Here is a 26,869-nt window from a genome sequence, read left to right on the forward strand (position 1 = left end):
GGGGAGAGAGAGGGGAGGGGAGAGAGAGGGAGGGGGAGAGAGAGGGAGGGAGAGAGAGAGGGAGGGAGAGAAGAGGGGAGGGAGAGAGAGAGAGAGAGAGAGAGGAGAGAGAGAGAGAGAGTGAGAGTTAGTTATTGAAACATATAAGACAATTAGGGGTTGGACACGTTAGAGGCTGGAAACATGTTCCCAATGTTGGGGGAGTCCAGAACCAGGGGCCACAGTTTAAGAATAAGGGGTCGGCCATTTAGAACGGAGATGAGGAAAACTTTTCCAGTCAGAGAGTTGTGAATCTGTGGAATTCTCTGCCTCAGAAGGCAGTGGAGGCCAATTCTCTGATGCATTCAAGAGAGAGTTAGATAGCGCTCTTAAGGATAGCGGAGTCAGGGGGTATGGGGAGAAGGCAGGAACGGGGTACTGATTGAGAGTGATCAGCCATGATCGCATTGAATGGCGGTGCTGGCTCAAAGGGCTGAATGGCCTCCACCTGCACCTATTGTCTATTGTCTATTGACTCACCTTGGTGACGGTGGGGATGATCTCGGAGCAAAGAAAATGCTGAGGACCGAGGCGGAGTGCGAGGAGAACAGGCCCAGGGTGGAGGAGGGCAAGTATGGTGGCTTCGTTCAGATCTGCGGAACAGAGAGAGGGAGAGAGAGGGTAAACACAGACAACAGGTGCAGGAGGAGGCCACTCGGCCCTTCGAGCCTGTACGCACCACCATTCATTGTGATCGTGGCTGATCGTCCACAATCAGTAACCCGTGCCTGCCTTCTCCCCATACCCCTTGATTCCACTCGCCCCTAGAGCTCTATCTAACTCTCTCTTAAATCCATCCAGTGATTTGTCCTCCACTGCCCTCTGTGGCAGAGAATCCCACACATTCACAACTCTCTGGGTGAAAAAGTTCCTTCTCACCTCAGTTTTAAATGGCCTCCCCTTTATTCTTAGACTGTGGCCCCTGGTTCTGGACCCCCCCAACATTGGGAACATGTTTCCTGCATCTAGCTTGTCCAGTCCTTGTATAATTTTACACGTCTCTATAAGATCCCCTCTCATCCTTCTAAACTCCAGTGAATACAAGCCCAGACGACCCAATCTTTCCTCGTACGACAGTCCCGCCATCCCGGGGATTAACCTGGTGAACCTACGCTGCACTGCCTCAATAGCAAGGACATCCTTCCTCAAATATGGAGACCAAAACTGCACACAGTACTCCAGGTGTGGTCTCACCAGGGCCCTGTACAACTGCACACAGTACTCCAGGTGTGGTCTCACCAGGGCCCTGTACAACTGCACACAGTACTCCAGGTGTGGTCTCACCAGGGCCCTGTACAACTGCACACAGTACTCCAGGTGTGGTCTCACCAGGGCCCTGTACAACTGCACACAGTACTCCAGGTGTGGTCTCACCAGGGCCCTGTACAACTGCACACAGTACTCCAGGTGTGGTCTCACCAGGGCCCTGTACAACTGCACACAGTACTCCAGGTGTGGTCTCACCAGGGCCCTGTACAACTGCACACAGTACTCCAGGTGTGGTCTCACCAGGGCCCTGTACAACTGCAGAAGGACCTCTTTGCTCCGAAACTCATGGAGAACAGGGGAAGATTGGGGGATAGAGAGAAGGGGGTTGAGAGTGGGGGGAGAGAGAAATGGGGGAGAGAAGGGGAGACGGGAGGTGAGAGAAAGGGGGGAAGAGATGGAGAGAGAGGAGGTGACAGAAAGGGGAGAGGGGAGGTGAGAGAAGGGGGGGGGGAGAGGTGAGAGAAAAGGGACGATGGGGGAGGAGAGAGGAGGAGAAAGGGGGGTAAACATTTATGGCACGTGGCAGAAGAATTTTGGCAAATCACCAGGAGGGGAGGGGGCGGAGGGGAAGGGAGGGGGGGGGGGGGAAGGGAGGGAGGGAGACCGTATGAAGGGGAGGGGAGGGGGAGCAGAGGGGAGGGAAGGGAGGGAGGGAGACCATATGAAGGGGAGGGAAGTGGGTCGGAGGGGAGGGGAGGGAGGGGGGGAGAGCGGAGGGGGAGTGGAGGGGGGGCGGAGGGAACTTACACTCAGTGAGGCCGAGCAGGATGAGGGAGGCCAGGCCGGTGAGGGTCATGGAGAGCAGCAAGATCCCGCGGCGGCCACACCGGTCCACGGTGGCCCAGAGGAAGAGGCACGACGCGGCCCCCGTGCCGACGGACAGCAGGTACACGAGGTAGAAGCCCGACCGTGTGCCCAGAACGTCGTGCCGGAACGTTCCGTAGCAGTGGTGGATGCCGTGTGCGATGAACCTACAACACGTATGTAGACAGTCACGTTACACCCACCTACAATGGGAGAGTGCTATGTAAACAGTCACGTTACACCACTTACAATGGGAGAGTGCTATGTAAACAGTCACGTTACACCCACCTGCAATGGGAGAATGCTATGTAAACAGTCACGTTACCTACCGCCTACAATGGGAGAGTGCTATGTAAGGAGTCACGTTACCACCGCATACAATGGGAAAGTGCTATGTAAACAGTCACGTTACCCCACTTACAATGGGAGAGTGCTATGTAAACAGTCACGTTACCACCGCCTGCAATGGGAGAGTGCTATGTAAACAGTCACGTTACCCCACTTACAATGGGAGAGTGCTATGTAAACAGTCACGTTACCACCGCCTGCAATGGGAGAGTGCTATGTAAACAGTCACGTTACCCCACTTACAATGGGAGAGTGCTATGTAAACAGTCACGTTACCCCACTTACAATGGGAGAGTGCTATGTACATCTTGCCCTCCCCTTAGAATCTTTCTTCCTCTTTGGAATGAAACGATCCTGCGTCTTCCGGATTATGCCCAGAAACTCCTGCCATTGCTGTTCCGCCGTCATGCCTGCGAGGATCCTTTTCCAGTCGACCTTGGCCAGCTCCTCTCTCATGCCTCCACAGTCCCCTTTGTTCAACTGCAACGCTGACATTCCTGGTTTAACCTTCTCCCTCTCAAATTGCAGATTAAAACTAATCATGTTATGGTCACGACCTCCTTTACCTCGAGTTCTCTTTATCAAAACTGGCTCATTGGACAACACTAAATCCAGAATTGCCTTCTCTCTGGTAAGCTCCAGTACAGGCTGCACTAAGAATCCACCTTGGAGGAGTGCTATGTAAACGGTCACGTCACCTCCATCTATAATGGGAGAATGCTATGTAAACGGTCACGTCACCTCCATCTATAATGGGAGAGTGCTATGTAAACAGTCACGTCACCTCCATCTATAATGGGAGAGTGCTATGTGAACAGTCACATTAACCCGCCTTCAATGGGAAAGTATTATGTGAACAGTTACGTTACCCCACTTACAATGGGAAAGTGCTATGTAAACAGTCACATTACCCCACTTACAATGGGAAAGTGCTATGTAAACAGTTACGTTACCCCACTTACAATGGGAAAGTGCTATGTAAACAGTCACATTACCCGCCGCATACAATGGGGAAAGTGCTATGTAAACAGTCACGTTAACCCACCTACAATGGGAAAGTGCTATGTAAACAGTCACGTCAACTCCATCTATAATGGGGAGTGCTATGTAAACAGTCACGTTACCTCCATCTATAATGGGAGAGTGCTATGTAAACAGTCACGTTACCCCAATCTATAATGGGAGAGTGCTATGTAAACAGTCACGTTACCTCCATCTATAATGGAAGAGTGCTATGTAAACAGTCATGTTACTCCCACTGACAGCAGGAGAGTAGACACAAAATGCTGGAGTAACTCAGCGGGACAGGGCGGCATCTCCGGAGAGAAGGAATGGGTCAGTCTGAAGAAGGGTCTCGACCCGAAACGTCACCCGTTCTTTCTCTCCAGAGATGCTGCTGCCCGTCCCGCTAAGTTACTCCAACGTTTTGTGTCTACCTTCAAGTTTAAACCAGCATCTGCAGTTCCTTCCGACAATGCCAAGGTGCTATGTAAACGGTCACGTTACCCCATTTACTATGGGAAAGTGCTATGTAAACAGTCACGTTACCCATCACCTACAATGGAAGAGAAGACACAAAATGTTGGAGTAACTCAGAGGGACGGGCAGAGAATCGGCCTCCACTGCCCTCTGAGGCAGAGAAACCCACAGCTTCACAACTCTCTGGGTGAAAAGGTTTCTCCTCATCTCCGTTCTAAATGGCCTACCCCTTATTCTTAAACTGTGTGACCCCCTGGTTCTGGACTCCCCCAACATCGGGAACATGTTTCCAGCCTCTAACGTGTCCAAATCCCTTAATAATCTTACACGTTTCAATAAGATCCCCTCTCACCCTTCTAAATTCCAGTGAATACAAACCCAGTCGACCCATTCTCACCGATTCCTTTTCCCAAGAGATGCTGCCTGACCCGCTGAGTTACTCCAGCTTATTGTGTCCATCGACAGTGGGCGATTGCTATGTAAACAGTCACGCTAACCATCACCTACAATGGGGGAGTGCTATGTAAACAGTCACGAAGGTATTTATTCACAAAATGATGGAGTAACTCAGCAGGTCGGGCAGCATCTCAGGAGAGAAGGAATGGGTGACGTTTCGGGTCGAGACCCTTCTTCAGACTGATGTCAGGGGGGCGGGACAAAGCAAGGATATAGGTGGAGACAGGAAGATAGAGGGAGAACTGGGAAGGGGGAGGGGAAGGGAGGGACAGAGGAACTATCTAAAGTTGGAGAAGTCAATGTTCGTACCGATGGGCTGCAAACTGCCCAGGCGAAATATGAGGTGCTGTTCCTCCAATTTCCGGAGGGCCTCACTATGGCACTGGAGGAGGCCCATGACAGAAAGGTCAGACTGGGAGTGGGAGAGGGAGTTGAAGTGCTCAGCCACCGGGAGATCAGGTTGGTTAAGGCGGACTGAGCGAAGGTGTTGAGCGAAGCGATCGCCGAGCCTGCGTTTGGTTTCGCCGATGTAAAGAAGTTGACATCTAGAGCAGCAGATGCAATAGATGAGGTTGGAGGAGGTGCAGGTGAACCTCTGTCTCACAGTCACGTTACAATGGGGTAGTACTTTGTAAACAGTCACGCTAACCATCGCCTACAATGGGGTAGTGCTATGTAAACAGTCACGTTACCCCACTTACAATGGGGGAGTGCTATGTAAACAGTCACGTTACCCCACTTACAATGGGGGAGTGCTATGTGAACAGTCACGCTAAGCATCACCTACAATGGGGGAGTGCTATGTAAACAAACGTTACCCCACTTGCGATGGGGGAGTGCTATGTAAACAGTCACGTTACCCCACTTGCAATGGGGGAGTGCTATGTAAACAGTCACGTTATCCCACTTGCGATGGGGGAGTGCTATGTAAGCAGTCACGTTACCCCACTTGCGATGTGGGAGTGCTATGTAAACAGTCACGTTACCTCACTTGCAATGGGGGAGTGCTATGTAAACAGTCGCATTGCCCCACTTGCAATGGGGGAGTGCTATGTAAACAGTCACGTTACCCCACTTGCAATGGGGGAGTGCTATATAAACAGTCACGTTACCCCACTTGCAATGGGGGAGTGCTATGTAAACAGTCACATTACCCCACTTACAATGGGGGAGTGCTATGTAAACAGTCACGTTACACCACTTACAATGGGGGAGTGCTATGTAAACAGTCACGTTACCCCACTTATAAAGGGGGAGTGCTATGTAAACAGTCACGCTAAGCATCACCTACAATGGGGGAGTGCTATGTAAACAGTCACGTTACCCCACTTGCAATCGGGGAGTGCTATGTAAACAGTCACGTTATCCCACTTGAAATGGGGGAGTGCTATGTAAACAGTCACGTTACCCCACTTGCGATGGGGGAGTGCTATGTAAACAGTCACGTTACCCCACTTGCAATGGGGGAGTGCTATGTAAACAGTCACGTTACCCCACTTGCAATGGGGGAGTGCTATGTAAACAGTCACGTTACCCCACTTGCAATGGGGGAGTGCTATGTAAACAGTCACATTACCCCACGTACAATGGGGGAGTGCTATGTAAACAGTCATGTTACCCCACTTACAATGGGGAGTGCTGTGTAAACAGTCACGTTACCCCAATTACAATGGGGAGTGCTATGTAAACAGTCACGCTACCCCACTTATAATGGGGGAGTGCTATGTAAACAGTCACGTTACCCCACTTACAATGGGGGAATGCTATGAAAACAGTCACGTTACCCCACTTACAATGGGGGAGTGCTATGTAAATAGCCACGTTACCCCACTTACAATGGGGGAGTGCTATGTAAGCAGTCACGCTAAGCATCACCTACAATGGGGGGAGTGCTATGTAAACAGTCACGCTAAGCATTACCTGCATTGGGGGAAGTGCTATGTAAACAGTCACGTTACCCCACTTACAATGGGGGAGTGCTATGTAAACAGTCACGTCACCCCACTTACAATGGGGGAGTGCTATGTAAACAGTCACGTTACCCCACTTACAATGGGGGAGTGCTATGTAAACAGTCACGTTACCCCAATTACAATGGGGAGTGCTATGTAAACAGTCAAGTTACCCCACTTATAATGGGGGAGTGCTATGTAAACAGTCACGTTACCCCACTTACAATGGGGGAGAGCTCTGTAAACAGTCACATTACCCCACTTACAATGAGGGAATGCTATGAAAACAGTCACGCTACCCACTTACAATGGGGGAGTGCTATGTAAACAGTCACGTTACCCAAATTACAATGGGGAGCGCTATGCAAACAGTCACGTTACCCCACTTATAATGGGGGAGTGCTATGTAAACAGTCACGTTACCCCACTTACAATGGGGGAGAGCTATGTAAACAGTCACGTTACCCCACTTACAATGGGGGAGTGCTATGTAAACAGTCACTTTACCCACTTACAATGGGGGAGTGCTATGTAAACAGTCACGCTAAGCATCACCTACAATGGGGGGAGTGCTATGTAAACAGTCACGCTAAGCATCAACTCCTTTGGGGGGAGTGCTATGTAAACAGTCACGTTACCCCACTTACAATGGGGGAGTGCTATGTAAACAGTCACGTTACCCCACTTACAATGGGGGAATGCTATGTAGACAGTCACGTTACCCCACTTACATTGGGGGAGTGCTATGTAAGCAGTCACGCTAAGCAGTCACGCTAGGCATCACCTACAATGGGGGGCGTGCTATGTGAACAGTCACGTTACCCCACTTAAAATGGGAAAGTGCTATGTAAACAGTCACATTACCCGCGGCATACAATGGGGAAAGTGCTATGTAAACAGTCACGTTAACCCACCTACAATGGGAAAGTGCTATGTAAACAGTCACGTCAACTCCATCTATAATGAGAGAGTGCTATGTAAACAGTCACGTCACCTCCATCTGTAATGGGAGAGTGCTATGTAAACAGTCACGTCACCTCCATCTATAATGGGGAGTGCTATGTAAACAGTCACGTTACCTCCATCTATAATGGGGAGTGCTATGTAAACAGTCACGTTACCTCCATCTATAATGGGGAGTGCTATGTAAACAATCACGTCACCTCCATCTAAAATGGGGAGTGCTATGTAAACAGTCACGTTACCTCCATCTATAATGGGAGAGTGCTATGTAAACAGTCACGTTACCCCAATCTATAATGGGAGAGTGCTATGTAAACAGTCACGTTACCTCCATCTATAATGGAAGAGTGCTATGTAAACAGTCATGTTACTCCCACTGACAGCAGGAGAATAGACACAAAATGCTGGAGTAACTCAGCGGGACAGGGCGGCATCTCCGGAGAGAAGGAATGGGTCAGTCTGAAGAAGGGTCTCGACCCGAAACGTCACCCGCTCTTTCTCTCCAGAGATGCTGCTGCCCGTCCCGCTAAGTTACTCCAACGTTTTGTGTCTACCTTCAAGTTTAAACCAGCATCTGCAGTTCCTTCCGACAATGCCAAGGTGCTATGTAAACGGTCACGTTACCCCATTTACAATGGGAAAGCGCTATGTAAACAGTCACGTTACCCATCACCTACAATGGAAGAGAAGACACAAAATGTTGGAGTAACTCAGAGGGACGGGCAGAGAATCGGCCTCCACTGCCCTCTGAGGCAGAGAAACCCACAGCTTCACAACTCTCTGGGTGAAAAGGTTTCTCCTCATCTCCGTTCTAAATGGCCTACCCCTTATTCTTAAACTGTGTGACCCCCTGGTTCTGGACTCCCCCAACATCGGGAACATGTTTCCAGCCTCTAACGTGTCCAAATCCCTTAATAATCTTACACGTTTCAATAAGATCCCCTCTCACCCTTCTAAATTCCAGTGAATACAAACCCAGTCGACCCATTCTCACCGATTCCTTTTCCCAAGAGATGCTGCCTGACCCGCTGAGTTACTCCAGCTTATTGTGTCCATCGACAGTGGGCGATTGCTATGTAAACAGTCACGCTAACCATCACCTACAATGGGGGAGTGCTATGTAAACAGTCACGAAGGTATTTATTCACAAAATGCTGGAGTAACTCAGCAGGTCAGGCAGCATCTCAGGAGAGAAGGAATGGGTGACGTTTCGGGTCGAGACCCTTCTTCAGACTGATGTCAGGGGGGGGGACAAAGCAAGGATATAGGTGGAGACAGGAAGATAGAGGGAGAACTGGGAAGGGAGAGGGGAAGGGAGGGACAGAGGAACTATCTAAAGTTGGAGAAGTCAATGTTCATACCGATGGGCTGCAAACTGCCCAGGCGAAATATGAGGTGCTGTTCCTCCAATTTCCGGAGGGCCTCACTATGGCACTGGAGGAGGCCCATGACAGAAAGGTCAGACTGGGAGTGGGAGTGGGAGGGGGAGATGAAGTGCTCAGCCACCGGGAGATCAGGTTGGTTAAGGCGGACTGAGCGAAGGTGTTGAGCGAAACGATCGCCGAGCCTGCGTTTGGTTTCGCCGATGTAAAGAAGTTGACATCTAGAGCAGCGGATGCACTAGATGAGGTTGGAGGAGGTGCAGGTGAACCTCTGTCTCACAGTCACGTTACAATGGGGTAGTACTTTGTAAACAGTCACGCTAACCATCGCCTACAATGGGGTAGTGCTATGTAAACAGTCACGTTACCCCACTTACAATGGGGGAGTGCTATGTAAACAGTCACGTTACCCCACTTACAATGGGGGAGTGCTATGTGAACAGTCACGCTAAGCATCACCTACAATGGGGGAGTGCTATGTAAACAAACGTTGCCCCACTTGCGATGGGGGAGTGCTATGTAAACAGTCACGTTACCCCACTTGCAATGGGGGAGTGCTATGTAAACAGTCACGTTATCCCACTTGCGATGGGGGAGTGCTATGTAAGCAGTCACGTTACCCCACTTGCGATGGGGGAGTGCTATGTAAACAGTCACGTTACCTCACTTGCAATGGGGGAGTGCTATGTAAACAGTCGCATTGCCCCACTTGCAATGGGGGAGTGCTATGTAAACAGTCACGTTACCCCACTTGCAATGGGGGAGTGCTATATAAACAGTCACGTTACCCCACTTGCAATGGGGGAGTGCTATGTAAACAGTCACATTACCCCACTTACAATGGGGGAGTGCTATGTAAACAGTCACGTTACACCACTTACAATGGGGGAGTGCTATGTAAACAGTCACGTTACCCCACTTATAAAGGGGGAGTGCTATGTAAACAGTCACGCTAAGCATCACCTACAATGGGGGAGTGCTATGTAAACAGTCACGTTACCCCACTTGCAATCGGGGAGTGCTATGTAAACAGTCACGTTATCCCACTTGAAATGGGGGAGTGCTATGTAAACAGTCACGTTACCCCACTTGCGATGGGGGAGTGCTATGTAAACAGTCACGTTACCCCACTTGCAATGGGGGAGTGCTATGTAAACAGTCACGTTACCCCACTTGCAATGGGGGAGTGCTATGTAAACAGTCACGTTACCCCACTTGCAATGGGGGAGTGCTATGTAAACAGTCACATTACCCCACGTACAATGGGGGAGTGCTATGTAAACAGTCATGTTACCCCACTTACAATGGGGAGTGCTGTGTAAACAGTCACGTTACCCCAATTACAATGGGGAGTGCTATGTAAACAGTCACGCTACCCCACTTATAATGGGGGAGTGCTATGTAAACAGTCACGTTACCCCACTTACAATGGGGGAATGCTATGAAAACAGTCACGTTACCCCACTTACAATGGGGGAGTGCTATGTAAATAGCCACGTTACCCCACTTACAATGGGGGAGTGCTATGTAAGCAGTCACGCTAAGCATCACCTACAATGGGGGGAGTGCTATGTAAACAGTCACGCTAAGCATTACCTGCATTGGGGGAAGTGCTATGTAAACAGTCACGTTACCCCACTTACAATGGGGGAGTGCTATGTAAACAGTCACGTCACCCCACTTACAATGGGGGAGTGCTATGTAAACAGTCACGTTACCCCACTTACAATGGGGGAGTGCTATGTAAACAGTCACGTTACCCCAATTACAATGGGGAGTGCTATGTAAACAGTCAAGTTACCCCACTTATAATGGGGGAGTGCTATGTAAACAGTCACGTTACCCCACTTACAATGGGGGAGAGCTCTCTAAACAGTCACATTACCCCACTTACAATGAGGGAATGCTATGAAAACAGTCACGCTACCCCACTTACAATGGGGGAGTGCTATGTAAACAGTCACGTTACCCAAATTACAATGGGGAGCGCTACGCAAACAGTCACGTTACCCCACTTATAATGGGGGAGTGCTATGTAAACAGTCACGTTACCCCACTTACAATGGGGGAGAGCTATGTAAACAGTCACGTTACCCCACTTACAATGGGGGAGTGCTATGTAAACAGTCACTTTACCCACTTACAATGGGGGAGTGCTATGTAAACAGTCACGCTAAGCATCACCTACAATGGGGGGAGTGCTATGTAAACAGTCACGCTAAGCATCAACTCCTTTGGGGGGAGTGCTATGTAAACAGTCACGTTACCCCACTTACAATGGGGGAGTGCTATGTAAACAGTCACGTTACCCCACTTACAATGGGGGAATGCTATGTAGACAGTCACGTTACCCCACTTACATTGGGGGAGTGCTATGTAAGCAGTCACGCTAGGCATCACCTCCAATGGGGGGCGTGCTATGTGAACAGTCACGTTAACCCACCTACAATGGGAAAGTGCTATGTAAACAGTCACGTTAACCCACCTACAATGGGAAAGTGCTATGTAAACAGTCACGTCAACTCCATCTATAATGAGAGAGTGCTATGTAAACAGTCACGTCACCTCCATCTGTAATGGGAGAGTGCTATGTAAACAGTCACGTCACCTCCATCTATAATGGGGAGTGCTATGTAAACAGTCACGTTACCTCCATCTATAATGGGGAGTGCTATGTAAACAGTCACGTTACCTCCATCTATAATGGGGAGTGCTATGTAAACAATCACGTCACCTCCATCTAAAATGGGGAGTGCTATGTAAACAGTCACGTTACCTCCATCTATAATGGGGGAGTGCTATGTAAACAGTCACGTTACCTCCATCTATAATGGGAGAGTGCTATGTAAACAGTCACGTTACCCCAATCTATAATGGGAGAGTGCTATGTAAACAGTCACGTTACCCCAATCTATAATGGAAGAGTGCTATGTAAACAGTCATGTTACTCCCACTGACAGCAGGAGAGTAGACACAAAATGCTGGAGTAACTCAGCGGGACAGGGCGGCATCTCCGGAGAGAAGGAATGGGTCAGTCTGAAGAAGGGTCTCGACCCGAAACGTCACCCGCTCTTTCTCTCCAGAGATGCTGCTGCCCGTCCCGCTAAGTTACTCCAACGTTTTGTGTCTACCTTCAAGTTTAAACCAGCATCTGCAGTTCCTTCCGACAATGCCAAGGTGCTATGTAAACGGTCACGTTACCCCATTTACAATGGGAAAGCGCTATGTAAACAGTCACGTTACCCATCACCTACAATGGAAGAGAAGACACAAAATGTTGGAGTAACTCAGAGGGACGGGCAGAGAATCGGCCTCCACTGCCCTCTGAGGCAGAGAAACCCACAGCTTCACAACTCTCTGGGTGAAAAGGTTTCTCCTCATCTCCGTTCTAAATGGCCTACCCCTTATTCTTAAACTGTGTGACCCCCTGGTTCTGGACTCCCCCAACATCGGGAACATGTTTCCAGCCTCTAACGTGTCCAAATCCCTTAATAATCTTACACGTTTCAATAAGATCCCCTCTCACCCTTCTAAATTCCAGTGAATACAAACCCAGTCGACCCATTCTCACCGATTCCTTTTCCCAAGAGATGCTGCCTGACCCGCTGAGTTACTCCAGCTTATTGTGTCCATCGACAGTGGGCGATTGCTATGTAAACAGTCACGCTAACCATCACCTACAATGGGGGAGTGCTATGTAAACAGTCACGAAGGTATTTATTCACAAAATGATGGAGTAACTCAGCAGGTCAGGCAGCATCTCAGGAGAGAAGGAATGGGTGACGTTTCGGGTCGAGACCCTTCTTCAGACTGATGTCAGGGGGGGGGACAAAGCAAGGATGTAGGTGGAGACAGGAAGATAGAGGGAGAACTGGGAAGGGGGAGGGGAAGAGAGGGACAGAGGAGCTATCTAAAGTTGGAGAAGTCAATGTTCGTACCGATGGGCTGCAAACTGGGCTGCAAACTGCCCAGGCGAAATATGAGGTGCTGTTCCTCCAATTTCCGGAGGGCCTCACTATGGCACTGGAGGAGGCCCGTGACAGAAAGGTCAGACTGGGAGTGGGAGGGGGAGTTGAAGTGCTCAGCCACCGGGAGATCAGGTTGGTTAAGGCGGACTGAGCGAAGGTGTTGAGCGAAACGATCGCCGAGCCTGCGTTTGGTTTCGCCGATGTAAAGAAGTTGACATCTAGAGCAGCGGATGCACTAGATGAGGTTGGAGGAGGTGCAGGTGAACCTCTGTCTCACAGTCAAGTTACAATGGGGTAGTACTTTGTAAACAGTCACGCTAACCATCGCCTACAATGGGGTAGTGCTATGTAAACAGTCACGTTACCCCACTTACAATGGGGGAGTGCTATGTAAACAGTCACGCTAAGCATCACCTAAAATGGGGGAGTGCTATGTAAACAGTCACGTTACCCCACTTACAATGGGGGAGTGTTTTGTGAACAGTCACGCTAAGCATCACCTACAATGGGGGAGTGCTATGTAAACAAACGTTACCCCACTTGCGATGGGGGAGTGCTATGTAAACAGTCACGTTACCCCACTTGCAATGGGGGAGTGCTATGTAAACAGTCACGTTACCCCACTTGCAATGAGGGAGTGCTATGTAAACAGTCACGTTACCCCACTTGCAATGGGGGAGTGCTATGTAAACAGTCACATTACCCCACTTGCAATGGGGGAGTGCTATGTAAACAGTCACGTTACACCGCTTACAATGGGGGAGTGCTATGTAAACAGTCGCATTGCCCTACTTGCAATGGGGGAGTGCTATGTATACAGTCACGTTACCCCACTTGCAATGGGGAGTGCTATGTAAACAGTCACATTACCCCACGTACAATGGGGGAGTGCTATGTAAACAGTCATGTTACCCCACTTATAAAGGGGGAGTGCTATGTAAACAGTCACGCTAAGCATCACCTACAATGGGGGAGTGCTATGTAAACAGTCACGTTACCCCACTTGCAATCGGGGAGTGCTATGTAAACAGTCACGTTACCCCACTTGAAATGGGGGAGTGCTATGTAAACAGTCACGTTACCCCACTTGCGATGGGGGAGTGCTATGTAAACAGTCACGTTACCCCACTTGCAATGGGGGAGTGCTATGTAAACAGTCACGTTACCCCACTTGCAATGGGGGAGTGCTATGTAAACAGTCACGTTACCCCACTTACAATGGGGGAGTGCTATGTAAACAGTCACATTACCCCACGTACAATGGGGGAGTGCTATGTAAACAGTCACGTTACCCCACTTGAAATGGGGGAGTGCTATGTAAACAGTCACGCTACCCCACTTATAATGGGGGAGTGCTATGTAAACAGTCACGTTACCCCACTTACAATGGGGGAATGCTATGAAAACAGTCACGTTACCCCACTTACAATGGGGGAGTGCTATGTAAACAGCCACGTTACCCCACTTACAATGGGGGAGTGCGATGTAAGCAGTCACGCTAAGCATCACCTACAATGGGGGGAGTGCTATGTAAACAGTCACGCTACCCCACTTACAATGGGGGAGTGCGATGTAAACAGTCACGGTGCCCCACTTACAATGGGGGGGGTGCTATGTAAACAGTCACGTTACCTCACTTACAATGAGGGAGTGCTATGTAAACAGTCATGTTACCCACTTATAATGGGGGAGTGCTATGTAAGCAGTCACGCTAAGCTTCACCTGCATTGGGGGAGTGCTAAGTAAACAGTCACGTTACCCCACTTATAATGGGGGAGTGCTATGTAAACAGTCACGTTACCCCACTTACAATGGGGGAGTGCTATGTAAACAGTCACGCTAAGCATCACCTGCATTGGGGGGAGTGCTATGTAAACAGTCACGTTACCCCACTTACAATGGGGGAATGCTATGAAAACAGTCACGTTACCCCACTTACAATGGGGGAGTGCTATGTAAACAGTCACGTTACCCCACTTATAATGGGGGAGTGCTATGTAAGCAGTCACGCTAAGCATCACCTACAATGGGGGGAGTGCTATGTAAACAGTCACGCTAAGCATCACCTGCATTGGGGGAAGTGCTATGTAAACAGTCACGTTACCCCACTTACAATGGGGGAGTGCTATGTAAACAGTCACATCACCCCACTTACAATGGGGGAGAGCTATGTAAACAGTCACGTTACCCCACTTACAATGGGGGAGAGCTATGTAAACAGTCACGTTACCCCACTTACAATGGTGGAGTGCTATGTAAACAGTCACTTTACCCACTTACAATGGGGGAGTGCTATGTAAACAGTCACGCTAAGCATCACCTACAATGGGGGGAGTGCTATGTAAACAGTCACGCTAAGCATCAACTCCTTTGGGGGGAGTGCTATGTAAACAGTCACGCTAAGCATCACCTACAATGGGGGGAGTGCTATGTAAACAGTCACGCTAAGCATCACCTGCATTGGGGGAAGTGCTATGTAAACAGTCACGTTACCCCACTTACAATGGGGGAGTGCTATGTAAACAGTCACATCACCCCACTTACAATGGGGGAGTGCTATGTAAACAGTCACGTTACCCCACTTACAATGGGGGAGTGCTATGTAAACAGTCACGTTACCCCAATTACAATGGGGAGTGCTATGTAAACAGTCACGTTACCCCACTTATAATGGGGGAGTGCTATGTAAACAGTCACACTACCCCACTTATAATGGGGGAGTGCGATGTAAACAGTCACGTTACCCCACTTACAATGGGGGAGTGCTATGTAAACAGTCACGTTACCCCAATTACAATGGGGAGCGCTATGCAAACAGTCACGTTACCCCACTTATAATGGGGGAGTGCTATGTAAACAGTCACGTTACCCCACTTACAATGGGGGAGAGCTCTGTAAACAGTTACGTTACCCCACTTACAATGAGGGAATGCTATGAAAACAGTCACGCTACCCCACTTACAATGGGGGAGTGCAATGTAAACAGTCACGTTACCCAAATTACAATGGGGAGCGCTATGCAAACAGTCACGTTACCCCACTTATAATGGGGGAGTGCTATGTAAACAGTCACGTTACCCCACTTACAATGGGGGAGAGCTATGTAAACAGTCACGTTACCCCACTTACAATGGTGGAGTGCTATGTAAACAGTCACTTTACCCACTTACAATGGGGGAGTGCTATGTAAACAGTCACGCTAAGCATCACCTACAATGGGGGGAGTGCTATGTAAACAGTCACGCTAAGCATCAACTCCTTTGGGGGGAGTGCTATGTAAACAGTCACGCTAAGCATCACCTACAATGGGGGGAGTGCTATGTAAACAGTCACGCTAAGCATCAACTCCTTTGGGGGGAGTGCTATGTAAACAGTCACGTTACCCCACTTACAATGGGGGAGTGCTATGTAAACAGTCACGTTACCCCACTTACAATGGGGGAATGCTATGTAGACAGTCACGTTACCCCACTTACAATGGGGGAGTGCTATGTAAGCAGTCACGCTAGGCATCACCTCCAATGGGGAGCGTGCTATGTAAACAGTCATGCAACCCCACTTACAATGGGGGAGTGCAATGTAAACAGTCCCGTTACTCCACTTACAATGGGGGGGTGCTATGTAAACAGTCACGTTACCCCACTTACAATGGGGGAGTGCTATGTAAACAGTCATGTTACCCACTTATAATGGGGGAGTGCTATGTAAACAGTCACACTGAGCATCACTTACAATGAAGGGAGTGCTATGTAAACAGTCACGCTAAGCTTCACCTGCATTGGGGGAGTGCTAAGTAAACAGTCACGTTACCCCACTTATAATGGGGGAGTGCTATGTAAACAGTCACGTTACCCCACTTACAATGGGGGAGTGCTATGTAAACAGTCACGCTAAGCATCACCTGCATTGGGGGGAGTGCTATGTAAACAGTCACGTTACCCCACTTACAATGGGGGAATGCTATGAAAACAGTCACGTTACCCCACTTACAATGGGGGAGTGCTATGTAAACAGTCACGTTACCCCACTTATAATGGGGGAGTGCTATGTAAGCAGTCACGCTAAGCATCACCTACAATGGGGGGAGTGCTATGTAAACAGTCACGCTAAGCATCACCTGCATTGGGGGAAGTGCTATGTAAACAGTCACGTTACCCCACTTACAATGGGGGAATGCTATGTAAACAGTCACATCACCCCACTTACAATGGGGGAGTGCTATGTAAACAGTCACGTTACCCCACTTACAATGGGGGAGTGCTATGTAAACAGTCACGTTACCCCAATTACAATGGGGAGTGCTATGTAAACAGTCACGTTACCCCACTTATAATGGGGGAGTGCTATGTAAACAGTCACACTACCCCACTTATAATGGGGGAGTGCGATGTAAACAGTCACGTTACCCCACTTACAATGGGGGAGTGCTATGTAAACAGTCACGTTACCCCACTTACAATGGGGGAGTGCTATGTAAACAGTCACGTTACCCCAATTACAATGGGGAGCGCTATGCAAACAGTCACGTTACCCCACTTATAATGGGGGAGTGCTATGTAAACAGTCACGTTACCCCACTTACAATGGGGGAGAGCTCTGTAAACAGTTACGTTACCCCACTTACAATGAGGGAATGCTATGAAAACAGTCACGCTACCCCACTTACAATGGGGGAGTGCAATGTAAACAGTCACGTTACCCAAATTACAATGGGGAGCGCTATGCAAACAGTCACGTTACCCCACTTATAATGGGGGAGTGCTATGTAAACAGTCACGTTACCCCACTTACAATGGGGGAGAGCTATGTAAACAGTCACGTTACCCCACTTACAATGGTGGAGTGCTATGTAAACAGTCACTTTACCCACTTACAATGGGGGAGTGCTATGTAAACAGTCACGCTAAGCATCACCTACAATGGGGGGAGTGCTATGTAAACAGTCACGCTAAGCATCAACTCCTTTGGGGGGAGTGCTATGTAAACAGTCACGCTAAGCATCACCTACAATGGGGGGAGTGCTATGTAAACAGTCACGCTAAGCATCAACTCCTTTGGGGGGAGTGCTATGTAAACAGTCACGTTACCCCACTTACAATGGGGGAGTGCTATGTAAACAGTCACGTTACCCCACTTACAATGGGGGAATGCTATGTAGACAGTCACGTTACCCCACTTACAATGGGGGAGTGCTATGTAAGCAGTCACGCTAGGCATCACCTCCAATGGGGGCGTGCTATGTAAACAGTCATGCAACCCCACTTACAATGGGGGAGTGCAATGTAAACAGTCCCGTTACTCCACTTACAATGGGGGGGTGCTATGTAAACAGTCACGTTACCCCACTTACAATGGGGGAGTGCGATGTAAACAGTCACGTTACCCCACTTACAATGGGGAAGTGCTATGTAAACAGTCACGTTACCCCACTTACAATGGGGGAGTGCTATGTAAACAGTCATGTTACCCCACTTACAATGGGGGAGTGCTATGTAAACAGCCACGTTACCCCAATTACAATGGGGAGCGCTATGCAAACAGTCACGTTACCCCACTTACAATGGGGGAGTGCTATGTAAACAGTCACGCTAAGTATCATTTACAATGGGGGGAGTGCTATGTAAACAGTCACGCTAAGCATCACCTGCATTGGGGGGAGTGCTATGTAAACAGTCATGTTACCCCACTTACAATGGGGGAGTGCTATGCAAACAGTCACGTTACCCCACTTACAATGGGGGAGTGCTATGTAAACAGTCACGCTAAGTATCATTTACAATGGGGGGAGTGCTATGTAAACAGTCACGCTAAGTATCATTTACAATGGGGGGAGTGCTATGTAAACAGTCACGCTAAGTATCATTTACAATGGGGGGAGTGCTATGTAAACAGTCACGCTAAGCATCACCTGCATTGGGGGGAGTGCTATGTAAACAGTCAAGCTACCCCACTTACAATGGGGGAGTGCGATGTAAACAGTCACGTTACCCCACTTACAATGGGGGGGTGCTATGTAAACAGTCACGTTACCCCACTTACAATCGGGGAGTGCTATGTAAACAGTCACGTTACCCCACTTACAATGGGGGAGTGCTATGTAAACAGTCACGTTACCCCACTTACAATGGGGGAGTGCTAAGTAAACAGTCACGTTACCCCACTTATAATGGGGGAGTGCTATGTAAACAGTCACGCTACCCCACTTACAATGGGGGAGTGCTATGTAAACAGTCACGCTAAGCATCACCTACAATGGGGGGAGTGCTATGTAAACAGTCACGCTAAGCATCACCTACAATGGGGGGAGTGCTATGTAAACAGTCACGCTAAGCATCAACTCCTTTGGGGGGAGTGCTATGTAAACAGTCACGTTACCCCACTTACAATGGGGGAGTGCTATGTAAACAGTCACGTTACCCCACTTACAATGGGGGAATGCTATGTAGACAGTCACGTTACCCCACTTACAATGGGGGAGTGCTATGTAAGCAGTCACGCTAGGCATCACCTCCAATGGGGGCGTGCTATGTAAACAGTCATGCAACCCCACTTACAATGGGGGAGTGCAATGTAAACAGTCCCGTTACTCCACTTACAATGGGGGGGTGCTATGTAAACAGTCACGTTACCCCACTTACAATGGGGGAGTGCGATGTAAACAGTCACGTTACCCCACTTACAATGGGGAAGTGCTATGTAAACAGTCACGTTACCCCACTTACAATGGGGGAGTGCTATGTAAACAGTCATGTTACCCCACTTACAATGGGGGAGTGCTATGTAAACAGCCACGTTACCCCAATTACAATGGGGAGCGCTATGCAAACAGTCACGTTACCCCACTTACAATGGGGGAGTGCTATGTAAACAGTCACGCTAAGTATCATTTACAATGGGGGGAGTGCTATGTAAACAGTCACGCTAAGCATCACCTGCATTGGGGGGAGTGCTATGTAAACAGTCATGTTACCCCACTTACAATGGGGGAGTGCTATGCAAACAGTCACGTTACCCCACTTACAATGGGGGAGTGCTATGTAAACAGTCACGCTAAGTATCATTTACAATGGGGGGAGTGCTATGTAAACAGTCACGCTAAGTATCATTTACAATGGGGGGAGTGCTATGTAAACAGTCACGCTAAGTATCATTTACAATGGGGGGAGTGCTATGTAAACAGTCACGCTAAGCATCACCTGCATTGGGGGGAGTGCTATGTAAACAGTCAAGCTACCCCACTTACAATGGGGGAGTGCGATGTAAACAGTCACGTTACCCCACTTACAATGGGGGGGTGCTATGTAAACAGTCACGTTACCCCACTTACAATCGGGGAGTGCTATGTAAACAGTCACGTTACCCCACTTACAATGGGGGAGTGCTATGTAAACAGTCACGTTACCCCACTTACAATGGGGGAGTGCTAAGTAAACAGTCACGTTACCCCACTTATAATGGGGGAGTGCTATGTAAACAGTCACGCTACCCCACTTACAATGGGGGAGTGCTATGTAAACAGTCACGTTACCCCACTTACAATGGGGGAGTGCGATGTAAACAGTCACGTTACCCCAATTACAATGGGGAGTGCTATGCAAACAGTCACGTTACCCCACTTACAATGGGGGAGTGCTATGTAAACAGTCACGCTAAGTATCATTTACAATGGGGGGAGTGCTATGTAAACAGTCATGCTAAGCATCACCTGCATTGGGGGGAGTGCTATGTAAACAGTCACGTTACCCCACTTACAATGGGGGAGTGCTATGTAAACAGTCACGTTACCCCACTTACAATGGGGGAATGCTATGTAAACAGTCACATTACCCCACTTACAATGGGGGAGTGCTATGTAGGCAGTCACGCTAGGCAGTCACGCTAAGCATCACCTACAATGGGGGGCGTGCTATGTAAACAGTCAAGCTACCCCACTTACAATGGGGGAGTGCTAAGTAAACAGTCACGTTACCCGACTTACAATAGGGAGTGTTATGTAAACAGTCACGTTACCCCACTTACAATGGGGGAGTGCTCTGTAAACAGTCACGCTATCCCACTTCCAATAGGGGAGTGCTATGTAAACAGTCACGTTGCCTCACTTACAATGGGGGAGTGCTATGTAAACAGTCACGCTAAGCATCACTTACAATGGGGGGAGTGCAATGTAAACAGTCACGCTAAGCATCACCTACAATGGGGGGAGTGCTATGTAAACAGTCACGTTACCCCACTTACAATGGGGGAGTGCTATGTAAACAGTCACGTTACCCCACTGACAATGGGGGAGTGCTATGTAAACAGTTACGTTACCCCACTTACAATGGGGGAGTGCTATGTAAACAGTCAAGTTACCCCACTTACAATGGGGGAGTGCTATGTAAACAGTCACGTTATCCCACTTACAATGGGGGAGTGCTATGTAAACAGTCACGTTATCCCACTTACAATGGGGGAGTGCTATGTAAACAGTCACATTACCCCACTTACAATGGGGGAGTGCTATGTAAACAGTCACATTACCCCACTTACAATGGGGGAATGCTATGTAAACAGTCACGTTACCCCACTTACAATGGGGGAGTGCTATGTAAACAGTCACGTTACCCCACTTATAATGGGGGAGTGCTATGTAAACAGTCACCTTACCCCACTTACAATGGGGAGTGTTATGTAAACAGTCACGTTACCCCACTTGCAATGGGGGAGTGCTATGTAAACAGTCACGCTACCCCACTTACAATGGGGGAGTGCTATGTAAACAGTCACGTTACCCCACTTACAATGGGTGAGTGCTATGTAAACAGTCACGCTAAGCATCACTTACAATGGGGTAGTGCTATGTAAACAGTCACGTTACCCCACTTACAATGGGGGAGTGCTATGTAAACAGTCACGTTACCCCACTTACAATAGGGAGTGTTATGTAAACAGTCACGTTACCCCACTTACAATGGGGGAGTGCTATGTAAACAGTCACGCTAAGCATCACTTACAATGGGGGGAGTGCAATGTAAACAGTCACGCTAAGCATCACCTACAATGGGGGAGTGCTATGTAAACAGTCACGTTACCCCACTTACAATGGGGGAGTGCTATGTAAACAGTCACGTTACCCCACTTACAATGGGGGAGTGCTATGTAAACAGTCACGCTAAGCATCACTTACAATGGAGGGAGTGCTATGTAAACAGTCATGCTAAGCATCACCTGCATTGGGGGGGAGTGCTATGTAAACAGTCACGTTGCCCCACTTACAATGGGGGAGTGCTATGTAAACAGTCACGTTACCCCACTTACAATGGGGGAATGCTATGTAAACAGTTACGTTACCCCACTTACAATGAGGGAGTGCTATGTAAACAGTCAAGTTACCCCACTTACAATGGGGGAGTGCTATGTAAACAGTCACGTTATCCCACTTACAATGGGGGAGTGCTATGTAAACAGTCACGTTATCCCACTTACAATGGGGGAGTGCTATGTAAACAGTCACATTACCCCACTTACAATGGGGGAGTGCTATGTAAACAGTCACATTACCCCACTTACAATGGGGGAATGCTATGTAAACAGTCACGTTACCCCACTTACAATGGGGGAGTGCTATGTAAACAGTCACGTTACCCCACTTATAATGGGGGAGTGCTGTGTAAACAGTCACGTTACCACACTTACAATGGGGAGTGTTATGTAAACAGTCACGTTACCCCACTTGCAATGGGGGAGTGCTATGTAAACAGTCACGCTACCCCACTTACAATGGGGGAGTGCTATGTAAACAGTCACGTTACCCCACTTACAATGGGTGAGTGCTATGTAAACAGTCACGCTAAGCATCACTTACAATGGGGGGGAGTGCTATGTAAACAGTCACGTTACCCCACTTACAATGGGGGAGTGCTATGTAAACAGTCACGTTACCCCACTTACATTAGGGAGTGTTATGTAAACAGTCACGTTACCCCACTTACAATGGGGGAGTGCTCTGTAAACAGTCACGCTATCCCACTTACAATGGGGGAGTGCTATGTAAACAGTCACGTTGCCTCACTTACAATGGGTGAGTGCTATGTAAACAGCCACGCTAAGCATCACTTACAATGGGGGGAGTGCAATGTAAACAGTCACGCTAAGCATCACCTACAATGGGGGGAGTGCTATGTAAACGGTCACGTTACCCCACTTACAATGGGGGAGTGCTATGTAAACAGTCACGTTACCCCACTTACAATGGGGGAGTGCTATGTAAACAGTCACGCTAAGCATCACTTACAATGGAGGGAGTGCTATGTAAACAGTCACGCTAAGCATCAACTGCATTGGGGGGAGTGCTATGTAAAAAGTCACGTTACCCCACTTACAATGGGGGAGTGTTATGTAAACAGTCACGTTACCCCACTTACAATGGGGGAATGCTATGTAAACAGTCACGTTACCCCACTTACAATGGGGGAGTGCTATGTAAACAGTCACGTTACCCCACTTACAATGGGGGAGTGCTATGTAAACAGTCACGCTAAGCATCACCTACAATGGGGGGAGTGCTATGTAAACAGTCACGTTACCCCACTTACAATGGGGGAGTGCTATGTAAACAGTCACGTTACCCCACTTACAATGGGGGGAGTGCTATGTAAACAGTCACGTTACCCCACTTACAATGGGGGAGTGCTATGTAAACAGTCACGTTACCCCACTTACAATGGGGGAGTGCTATGTAAACAGTCACGTTACCCCACTTACAATGGGGGGAAGGAGGGGTATTTGGGGCGACTCACGCGGTGAAGCCGAGGATCAGGATATTCTTCCAGATGTTGCGGCATTTCAGGAGTTTGCAGATGGCCCGCTGATCACCGTCGTGAGTCCCGGGGTAATAGCAATCCAGTTCTGTCAGATCGGGGAGGGAGTGAGGGAGGGAGGAATGGAGGAAGGGAGGGAGGGAGGGAGGGAGGGGAGGGAGGGAGGGAGGGAGGGAGGGGAGGGAGGGAGGGAGGGAGGGAGGGAGGGAGGGAGGGAGGGGGGGAGGGAGGGGGGAAGGATCCGCAGTGTTTAGGTCAATAGACAATAGGTGCAGGAGGCCATTCAGCCCTTCGAGCCAGCACCGCCATTCAATGCGATCATGGCTGATCACTCTCAATCAGTACCCCATTCCTGCCTTCTCCCCATACCCCCCTCACTCCGCTATCCTTAAGAGCTCTATCTAGCTCTCTATTGAATGCATTCAGAGAATTGGCCTCCACTGCCTTCTGAGGCAGAGAATTCCACACCTTCACAACTCTCTGACTGAAAAAGTTCTTCCTCATATCCGTTCTAAATGGCCTACCCTTTATTCTTAAACTGTGGCCCCTGGTTCTGGACTCCCCCAACATTGGGAACATGTTTCCTGCCTCTAACGTGTCCAACCCCTTAATAATCTTATATGTTTCGATAAGAGCCCCCCTCATCCTTCTAAATTCCAGTGTATACAAGCCCAATCGCTCCAGCCTTTCAACATACGACAGTCCCGCCATTCCGGGGATTAACCTAGTGAACCTACGCTGCACGCCCTCCATAGCAAGAATATCCTTCCTCAAATTTGGAGACCAAAACTGCACACAGTACTCCAGGTGCGGTCTCACCAGGGCCCGGTACAACTGCAGAAGGACCTCTTTGCTCCTATACTCAACTCCTCTTGTTACGAAGGCCAACATTCCATTGGCTTTCTTCACTGCCTGCTGTACCTGCATGCTTCCTTTCATTGACTGATGCACTAGGACACCCAGATCTCGTTGAACTCCCCCTCCTCCTAACTTGACACCATTCAGATAATAATCTGCCTTTCTATTCTTACTTCCAAAGTGAATAACCTCACACTTATCTACATTAAACTGCATCTGCCATGTATCTGCCCACTCACACAACCTGTCCAAGTCACCCTGCAGCCTTATTGCATCTTCCTCACAATTCACACTACCCCCCAGCTTAGTATCATCTGCAAATTTGCTAATGGTACTTTTAATCCCTTCGTCTAAGTCATTAATGTATATCGTAAATAGCTGGGGTCAAACATTCCCCGTCCCCATGTCCCTGATCGGGAACAACGCACACGGTCGTGTTAGTGCCTACTCTCTCTCTCTCTCCCCCCCCTCTCTCTCTCTCTCTCCCCCCCTCTCTCTCTCTCCCCCTCTCTCCCCCCCTGTCACGTTCACGTCTGCCCTCACCAGTGATGGCCTCTTCCTCCTCTAGCGGTTCCCGGTCTCCCTCCCCCCTCTCTCTCTCTCTCTCTCCCTCCCCCCTCTCTCCCCCCCTGTCACGTTCACGTCTGCCCTCACCAGTGATGGCCTCTTCCTCCTCTAGCGGTTCCCGGTCGTGGTCCCGGTCTCCCTCCCCCCTCTCTCTCTCTCCCTGACCCTCTCTCTCTCTCCCCCCTCTCTCTCTCTCTCTCTCTCCCCCCTCTCTCTCTCTCTCCCCCCCTCTCTCTCTCTCTCTCCCCCCTCTCTCTCTCTCCCCCTCTCTCCCCCCCTGTCACGTTCACGTCTGCCCTCACCAGTGATGGCCTCTTCCTCCTCTAGCGGTTCCCGGTCGTGGTCCCGGTCTCTCCGGCCGTTCTCCAGGATCGCCCCCAGCACTGTCTTGGCCTCAGTGACCCGTCCGACCGCCAGGAGCCAACGGGGCGACTCGGGCAGCAGCCGCGGGCAGCTGGGGGGGAGAGAGGGGTCGGGGTCGCCGCCCCGGGGGTCAGGGGTCGCCGCCTGGGGGTCAGGGCCCGGCGCCTGGGGTCAGCACCAAGGGTTAGGGGTCGCCGCTGGGGGGTCAGGGGTTGCCACCTGGGGGCCAGGGGTCGGCGCCCGGGGGATCAGGGGTCGCCAACTGGGGGTCAGGGGGTGCCACCTGGGGGTCAGAGTTCGGCGCCCGTGCGGTCAGGGGTCGCCACCCGGGGGAGGTCAGGGGATCGTTGTCGGGGTCAGCAGATCACAGGGGTTCAGAGGTCAAACGCTGTGTTTTGCAGATCATTGCCGTGGGGTCACTACCAGGGGGTCAGGGGTCGTCGCCGGGTAGGGAGGGGTTAGAAGGTCATCAGCAGGGTTGGAGGGTCAGAGGTCAGCGGCAGGAATGTAGGGTCAGGGATCGGCCGAGGGGTGAAGTGTGAAGGGTCAGCGGTGGGGGTGAGGGGTCGCGGGGTGGGGGGGGCGGGGGTGAGGGGTCACTCACCAGTACAGCAGGAAGAGGCCGAGGGGGGCGGTGATGACCCCCTGCAGGAGCCGCCATTGCCGGCAGACGACGGCCAGGACCGAGCACCGCCAGCTGCCCCCCGCACCCACACACCCCCGCTACCACCGCCATCGGCAACCGCTGGCACGGCCCGCACAGCTCCAGCCCTGCGGCACACGGCACGTCAGCACTGCACCCCCACCCTGAACCCCACCCTGACCCCCTGAACCGGTCCCTGAACCCTGACCCCTGAACCCCGGGCACTGACCCTTGAACCCCGTCCCCTGACCCTTGAACCCGACCCCTGAACCGATCCCTGAACCCCGGCCCCTGAACCATGACCCCTGAACCCCGGGCACGGACCCCTGAACCCCGACCCCTGAACCAGGCCCCTGAACCGATCCTGAACCCTGGCCCTTGAACCCTGAACCCCGACCCTGAATCCGATCCCTTAACCCCGGCCCCTGACCCTTGAACCCCGATTCCTGAACCCCAATCCCTGAACCTTGAACCCCGATCCCTGAACCTTGAACCCTAAACCTGATCCCTGAACCCCGGGCCCTGAACCCCGACCCCGGAACCTTGAACCCCGATCCCTGAACCATGACCCCTGGTCCCTGAACCTTGAACCCTGACCCCCAACCCCTGAACCTTGAAACCCTCCCTCACTCCCTCCCACCAATGACCCTTCCTCCATACCTCCCTCCCTACACCCCCTCTCTCCACCCCTTCCCTCCCTCCTCCGTCCCTCGCATGTACTCACTGATGAGGTAGAGGGAGAGCAGCAGGCCGGCGATGGCAGCGCCGTCACCAAACCGCGCCAACGTGAAGACGGTGACGTTTGGAGCAACGGAGACCGCGATCCCAAACAGGATGGAGAGAACTAGAGAGAGGAGGCAGGTGGCTCTGCGGCCCATCCTGAGAGAGGGATAGGAGAGAGGAGAGGAGAGGAGAGAGGAGGAGGGAGGTGAGGGAGAGAGAGAGGGAGGGGAGAGGGAGGGGAGAGAGGGAGGGGTAG

At 50.2% G+C, this 26,869-nt stretch overlaps 1 long non-coding RNA gene across 1 annotated transcript; it reads right to left on the reverse strand.

The window, feature by feature from the left end:
* Positions 1-518: 518 nt before the first annotated feature.
* On the reverse strand, positions 519-26,766 carry LOC144591303 (uncharacterized). The gene is made up of 6 exons (XR_013546772.1): positions 26,615-26,766; positions 25,852-26,018; positions 25,187-25,338; positions 23,439-23,547; positions 2,056-2,279; positions 519-632 (listed from the first exon to the last, which is right to left on the reverse strand). It is a non-coding gene; the product is annotated as an uncharacterized LOC144591303 (long non-coding RNA).
* Positions 26,767-26,869: the final 103 nt, after the last annotated feature.

Source organism: Rhinoraja longicauda, unplaced genomic scaffold (genome assembly GCF_053455715.1).
Source record: "Rhinoraja longicauda isolate Sanriku21f unplaced genomic scaffold, sRhiLon1.1 Scf000845, whole genome shotgun sequence".
Classification (NCBI taxonomy): Eukaryota; Metazoa; Chordata; class Chondrichthyes; order Rajiformes; family Arhynchobatidae; genus Rhinoraja; species Rhinoraja longicauda.